We start from the raw sequence: 7,909 nt of genomic DNA on the forward strand, positions 1-7,909 counted from the left end.
AGTGTGGAGATTGGGAGGTGAGTGTGAGAGGAAATGGGAGAGACAGGTGGAGACAATGTTGGGTGAAGCTGATGAGATGAGATCTTGTGCCTTGGCAGTGCAAGCCAGTGAAGACTTCTGGAGCAGCCCCAGCTTGAGAGATGCAAGAAGACATTTTGTGTCAGAGCAATGTTGTTCCAGTATGGAGTGTAGCCAGAGACCTACTTCTGTTTTCTGGTCTTTTTTTCCACATTAAAAAAATTAAAATTAAAGGAAAAAAAAAAAAAAAAGAAAGAAAAGAAAAAAAACCCTAGTAATTTCTTTTAGCAGATTTCCATCAAGTAGGCGGTCCAAACACTTTGCTGTTCTTATCAATGTTGATACAATTGTATCAGCAATTTTGCAGGTTTTTTTAATCTAAAAGAATGTTAGATAAACTTGCTAAGGTGCATCATTTGCTGTACTGGAGCTGTAGGCACATTAAATGAGTATAAAGCTGACCTGCATCTAAAAATAGAAGTACCTGGGAGAATGCAAATGGAAATCTGCGTCATACATTTTTATTTGAACAAAACTAACTGTAAATCAGATATGGGCATAAGAAATTATTTGTCTTAAAATTAGCACAGGGTTCCTATTTGAAGGACTTTATCTGTAAATCATGTCTGGACATAATGAAAGGCTTATTTTCAAACTGTTGTAGGCAAATGCTGGTATCACTAATGCAGTGCCAAGTATGTAATGCCTTTTTTAAAAAAATGTACCTGAAGTTTTTTATCTGTCTGAAAAGTGAATTAAAATAAAACACACCTTGTTGGTTACTCCAGTACCTGCCTAATACTATTTCTACATGCTAATAAGGCTATCTGTTCTTAGCATAGCTCGAAAGTTTCACATAGACAGATGGAGCTGTGCTTTAAAAGTCCTGTACTGTATCACTTAATTAAAAAAGAAAATCTAGACAGTCATCCTTGTGATATAAGCAGTGACTTGACATAATCTGGCCTTGTGTCAATCTATTAAATGGCTATCAGTTAAACTAGGGGCCTAAGTTCCTTTAAAAGTTTGGATGGATGGAAACAACATGGACCCACAAACAAGATATGGCACAGTGGTGGAAGTTGTTTGGATTTATAAAAATAAGCTGCTGAGTGCCTTCCCACAGGACGTGCAGCAGCCCCCTGCACTGAGAGTACCACAGCACCATGTGAGGAGGGCACCTTCAAAGGCAGCTTCTGTGAAATGCTGGCTGTGTGCTCTAAATCCACGCCCTGCCTCAGCTCACAGCAACTCATTTAGTGCCATGTCTTCCTATCTTTCTATCAAGTAAAAGTTTTTTTTGTGAAAAAGCAACCTGAACCTTCCTTTTAAATATAATTGTGATTAATAATTATATTCAGTGGGAATATGTGCAGAAAAAAAAACATCCAGGAATAACTGGATGGTTCATGTGACTGTGAGAGGTTCTGCACACCAGGAAGGTACCTCTGAGAAAACCTGGGCTTCAGTCACGGAAAATTTCCTGAGAATGGGACTGAAGCATCTGGAGTATGCTGCTGTTATGGGCAAATCTGAACTATGGACCTTATGCATCCTCACAGCAGATTGGTGAGAGGCTTGATGTTTATGTTTACTGATTCTGGATAAAAGATTTGCTAGCCCTCAACTTGCTTGCAGTGGCTGTGCACACACTGTAAGGTTGGCCTGTAAATGCAGCGTGGCCATTTGTCAAGGGTGCTTAGATACTTGATAGTCCCATTGGGGCAGCAGCTACCTCAGGTCTGGAAAACAAGCAGAAATCGACAAAGTACCTAAAGGGGGAAAAAAGGGTGTGTGTGGGCAGAAAGCCTCAGAAGTTTGGTGACTACTTCCTGACTGCTGGAAAATTTGCACATTTTGGTACATAAAGCATTGTATTTATTTTAAAGGTCCAGGTGGCTGGCCTAGTCACTGCTTTCTCAAAGCCAAACTTTAACTCTGTACCAGGGGACTGAAATTGTGGAAGGTTTTTGATGCTGTTCTTTTTCCTTTGTGTTTTTTCTGTTTCAGATTAAAACAATATCTATGACTTAAGATTTCTGATTAAACCTATGCTTTCCCATTTCCATATTTGTGATGTGTCACTGCAGGACTATTACCATGCCTTCTTGACTGGTCCGCCAGCCATTAGACCCAGCTAGGAGTGGTTAGATCTGAGATGGTTAAGAGTGATAGAGCCCAACTGGAGAAGAAAGACAGAAGCATTTTTCTCTTTGAGTAACTAAGTTGTTTAAGATGAAGCCAGAGATCCACTATGTATTTTTTAACAGGAGAGGTGGGGAGAAGAGGAATTATGTTGTGAAGTCTGATTTCAGAAATTCTCTGTGGGTTTTCTGTACTTTCTGGGGAGACTAGAAGCTGGTGGAGGATGTTACTGAAGTGAATATGGACCTTTAAGAAGGCAGCTTTACCCATTAGTCTTATTACTTATACATTTTGACTACACAGAATGGCTTTTCCTTCTTTTTCTTTTACCCTGTTTGTTTACATTATGCCTGTTCAGCCTTCTTTCAGTTTGCGTATATCCTACTCTACATATGATCTCTTCATAGTAATTGCTTCAAAATCAGTTTCTAAGAATATTCCACCTATTTAAATTGTTTTCAATAGTGAGAACAGAGAGCAAATACAGAAAATGAGAACGCAGATTAAGTGGATTTGTTTTTAAATTGAGTGGAAAATATTTACAGGTTTCATTGTTCTCCAACTGTAAAAGCTGCTATTGAATTCCTGTTTGTCTTAAGTAAACACTTATTCCTGGAGCCTTCAAGTAATGTTTTTTCTTTATATCAGGTGCACACTTCAAATGCCAATATCTTCTGCTTAATGACCCGCTGGAGGCCTCCGTTACACTTTCTTTATTGTCCTATCATCGCCCTGGGTAATACAGGGCTGTGCAGGTCAGCCAGTGTCAGGAATCTTGCCCCCTGCTTTGACCATTTAGGGTTCACCCTCAAAGTGCTCTGGGGAAATGTACTTTTCTCACTAAGAACTTAATCTGGCCTGTTAAAGTTTGTACTGTCTTTGTGCAGTCTGAAATGGCATGGCATATTATTGGCACTACAGAAATACAGGTTTAATGCTCCCTCAGAGTTCAACCTAAAATGATTTCTTAGTATAAACTTGTTAATTTGTTGTGGAAGATAGTTTTGATATATTAGTGGTCCAAAAGGCAGTATTTATAGGAAGAGATCATTATATTTTATCAGATCAACAGATTTAGCTGGAAAAAACCCCAGATTTGCATTATGAAGCAGAGGTGCTTCTTCAGTCTTTGAAAGTTTGTTGCAGCAACAGGTTGGTTGAAAAGCCCCAAAATATTGCTTCTCTCTTTTAACCCATTTAGCTTTTGCTTTGAAAAAGGTTAGTGACCTGCTTCTGTCTAATGACCTGAGAACATTATAACCTGTCACTCCACAAAATAGTAACTCTAACTGAGAGTGGGGCTTGTCTGAATTACCTGGATCAAGAGGGGAGAATGAGTTTACTGCTATAAGGATTCAGGTGAAATAGCAGAATTGTTGTGAATGCTTCATTAGCATCAGGTTTCCTAAATTTGTGTTTCTATCTCATGGTGCTTTTCAGAAGAAGCCTGAAAGAACTTGAAGTAGTGTGCTGTGTGCTAGCCCAGATGGTGGACTGTGGGGGTCCAGAAATGAGAGCAGAGATGGGAACACAGACCATACTTCTTTCCTTTCTTTCACTTGCAAAGGGATTTACCTTCTAAGCCATGGCATGAAGGCCAATCTTTCTTTCAGTCTTTGCTGTATTTCTATAGTCTGTGTAAGCAGTGCTGCCTTGGAGATCAGCACTAACAGGTGCAAAGGAAGAGAAACAAGCCAGTTTTCCTGTTGCAGAAATCCTACTATGCTACAGCTCATGCTTTCTTCTCATCTCATTCACCTTTTGTTGCTGTAGCTGGAAGAAAAAAGCACCCCTCAGCTGCATCTCTTTGCTGCCTCCAAAAAAGAAAGATTGAGAAAATAGTGCTGTACTCATTCTGCCATCCTTTCTGCCAAGATTTAGTGGGCAGTGTGCACTGAAAGAGAGTTTGGATCAAAGAGAAGGAGAATTTTGCATAAAAACCTAAATATTAGTTAAACACATATCACTTGGTACCAGAATGCAGCTGAATATTGAACTTAATACTGAAACCCATGCAATACAAATCTCTGCTGAAGTATTATGATTAATGATTCCCTCTGTTAGAAGTTTCTAAATTAAAAATATGAGCAGCCTTTCAAAAATCAGGAAACCAGGAAATACAGGACAGTTTCTAGAACTGTTTCAAAGCAAAGAATTTGACTACCCATAACTGTAATAACTTTGGCTGTTTTAAATAATTTAAAAATATCTCTTAATTGCTTTCTAAACCCTTTAGGTTACTGTGTTTATTAATTTAGTTAAGTTCATTATAAATTAATTTCAAACTAAGACAATTAGAGAATCTTTTTCTTTCTTTCTTGATATAAACAATAGGGGATCTCAGCCTTGTTATAAGTCTTGCTTTGAAAATAGCTAATAATTATAAGATTAGTGAACAACTTCTAATTGCACATTTATGAGGTCTCATCTGGATTTGGTTTTTCCTCTGAAGTCTCATTTGGACCTAAATTAATTAGATGACTAATTAAAGGAAGGCCTTTGATTTGAGATCAGGAAAGCATATTTGAATGAAGGCTACACCCTCTTCTTTATCTGGCAACATCCTTGAATATTACCAGCATGTAATAATTAGGTGTGTCAAGTTATGAGTTGATTCATCTTATTTAAGTGGTCCCAGAGGAAGAGGTGGAGGACAATCATTCTCCAAAGGAGGCTGAAGAGAGTAAGATGCATAATGCATCCTCAGTTCCTAATGCATCCTCAGTTCTTGATGCTTCCTCAGAATATATAGCTGCTAATATTTAAGTTCTTGAGTTCTACAACATCCCTGAAATGCAGATGTAAAGTAAAATGTAGCAGTGTGAGCAGAAACACAGCATGTGCATGAAAATAATGTTACCTCTGATGGTGACTAGTCCAAAATTAGTTAATTCTATAGAGAGAAAACCAAAATCTTTGGTAGGCCAGTTGCTGAAGCACTTGCATCCCTTCCACCTGTTTTGTACAGTGAGTGTAAACTATCAGGCCCTCCTGTGACTGATAAAAGTAATCTTGTATTTTTGTATATGGAGCCCCAAACATCACAAGCTTTACGAATTATTTATTCCAGGAGGATATTTTCCAGAGCTGCTAACCACTGTTGATCCAATGTTGAATTCATGATTGAAACTAACAATGTTATTCAAGTCTGATTTTGGATTGCAATCTACCTGTGTGCAAGTGCCAGTGCATTTTGAAAAGAAGTGCTGTTAAATATAGAGCAGACCCAAAATACAAAGTCACGGCTTTGGTTCCCTATATTCTGTAATAGACTATTTTAGCAACAGTTAAACAGAGAGCCCAAGCACAAAACTTAGTCTGGAGCCCTGTGCCAGTCTTTCATGGTGGGCTTCATACACCTGATGTGATGTTAGCTCTGATACTAGAGTAGGGGAAGGAGCTACAAGTGTATAGGAGGGATGATGGCAAGCTCCTACCTACCACAAATAAACGCTCAAAAACTTCATCACGGAAAGATGGTTAAACATGGGAAAAAGATCACAGATAATTTTACTAATATTTTGAAGCTGTAAGTATTGTGAAATGAACAAATTATGTAGGATGAAGGCATAAGCCTAGGATATCAGAACTATTGCTATTAAATGAAGACCTCAGAAGCGAAGTCTAATAATATCTGTATATGAGGTCAGGGTTCAGTTTTCAGATGATTCAATATGACAGTAAGGTGTAAGCCCCATTTGACAGTCATAAGGCAGAGAGAGACAAGGAGTTTCTTCCTGCTCCCAAAGCAAAACTAACAACTTCATCTTATTTTTAAGATGCTAACTTCAAACACAGTAAGGGAACTCCAAAGCTGACATAGAAATAATTGCCAAGAATCTTTACTGAGAAAGTGGTACTAAATGGAAATTGCAATTCTAATGCTGTAAAATTGATGGAGGGAGAAGATAGGACCCAATCTTCTCTTCTCCTCCAACTTGCCTTACAAAATTTCAGAACTTGACCCACACCTGGCTGACACATTGGTGCTGTAAAACTTGTGTTCCCAGCTCCAGCTAATGGGCTCTGTCTGAGAACTCTCAGGTAAGGGAGGCAAAAGCAACTCTTCTTTGAGGGGACTGCATGATCCTCATCTGGCTTTGGCAACAGCATATCAGTACAGCTTAGTGAGGAAATAATTTTTTTATGGCTGCTATTTAGTTTGGTTTTGTCTTTCCTGAAATATAACAATCTGGACATACAGTTTGGTTTTGTCTTTCCTGAAATATAACAGTCTGGACATACATGCAAAGAATACTTACATATGTGTATGTAAGCATATCTGTAGTTAAAAAATGCTTATTCACATTAAAAAAACTAAATTGTTTTGTTGTGAGCATTGCTTCTATTTACTTAGCAGATAGAAGTTATGCATCCTAAGAATAATAGGAAAACTGGGTCCTCAAATTATAATTTTGTAGTCTTAAAAATTACTATTTTTTCTTTCCTAAATGCAAATGAAATGTTGGGGTTTTTTTTTTCTGCAAATTAAATAATTCTATGTAATACTTACCCTCTCAAGCACAAACAGGAGTGATTGGAATGCAGTTAGTAATCAGATTTGATTAATTATACTTTTCTGTAATTCAGTATTTTTCTAAGCTTGAAATCATGTGAAAAAGTTTCCTTGTAGAAGTCAGCTGTCTGGAATTATCTGTCATGGCCAACCGACTGCTGAAATATACTTAATGAGTTTTACAGCTTCCTAAACCAGGTTAGGTGAATCATTAGATAATATTGATGTTCCTTGTTTACAGTTTCTCAAACTCTGTGTTCTTTCCTATATTGAGTGTTGGTATAATAAGCAGCATTGCACTTGGATTAAAACCCACTGCTGGAACTCAAAGATCAGAAAGGGATGTACAAAAGACACAACTTTCTTATAACAGACTGTAGCTTCTTCTGGGCTAGGAGCTGGTTAATAATGTGATAGTAACTCTCAGTCCTGCAGGCACTCCCCTTCAAAGCAAGTGTGCTGCTTCGAAATAGAAAGTAGCACTGTAGTTTGGACATGGGTAAAGGGTCCTGAGTGCTGGATTGTATCCCAGGGGATGAAGAAAATTGTGTACTTGGTAGAACAGGCTCAATTATTGCTTCACTTCCTCCCTCTCCCCAGGCTGTTCTCTCTCCAGCTCTACAATCTGAGCTGGACTTAGCCTTGTCCCTTGTGCACCTGATGGATTTGCCATCTCCTCTGCTCTCTTTAGGAATTTTTTACCAGTCCTCTTGAGGCAAGCCCAGATGTCACCCTGAGCTCACTATGGAAATCACGACCCAAGCTCTTTGAGATTCCTACCAGTAAATCTCTCTGTTCCTCACATACCACTCTCCTTTCTGGGCCTCTACAGGTGTCCTTGTTCTGTTTCCTATCAGTGCCCCAAGATCCTTTTACCATTTTGTTTGTTTAGCTGGTACCTTTTGCAGTCTGGATAGCAACTGTGAAAAAAATGCCTTTTCCCCCAATCATTCCCTCCCTCTCAATTGTAATTTCTTACCCCAGTCTACCCTTCCATTCAAAGTTTTCCTGTTTTCTGCCTCTGTCTCACACTCTTTACCAACCTTACCAATACTCCTCTTCAGGTTTTTCTCCCTCCTTTGTCATTCTAGACAATTCATTAATTTCTAAACCCTAATCTCCTTATCTAACCATCCCTGATGACGAGCTATGACTGTGACTCCTCATTCTTAGATAATTAATTCATGCCAGACTCTGGATCTGTTTCCTCTCCCAGTCTCTTGTGTCTCC

This window comes from Lonchura striata, chromosome 4 (genome assembly GCF_046129695.1).
Source record: "Lonchura striata isolate bLonStr1 chromosome 4, bLonStr1.mat, whole genome shotgun sequence".
In the NCBI taxonomy this organism is placed as follows: Eukaryota; Metazoa; Chordata; class Aves; order Passeriformes; family Estrildidae; genus Lonchura; species Lonchura striata.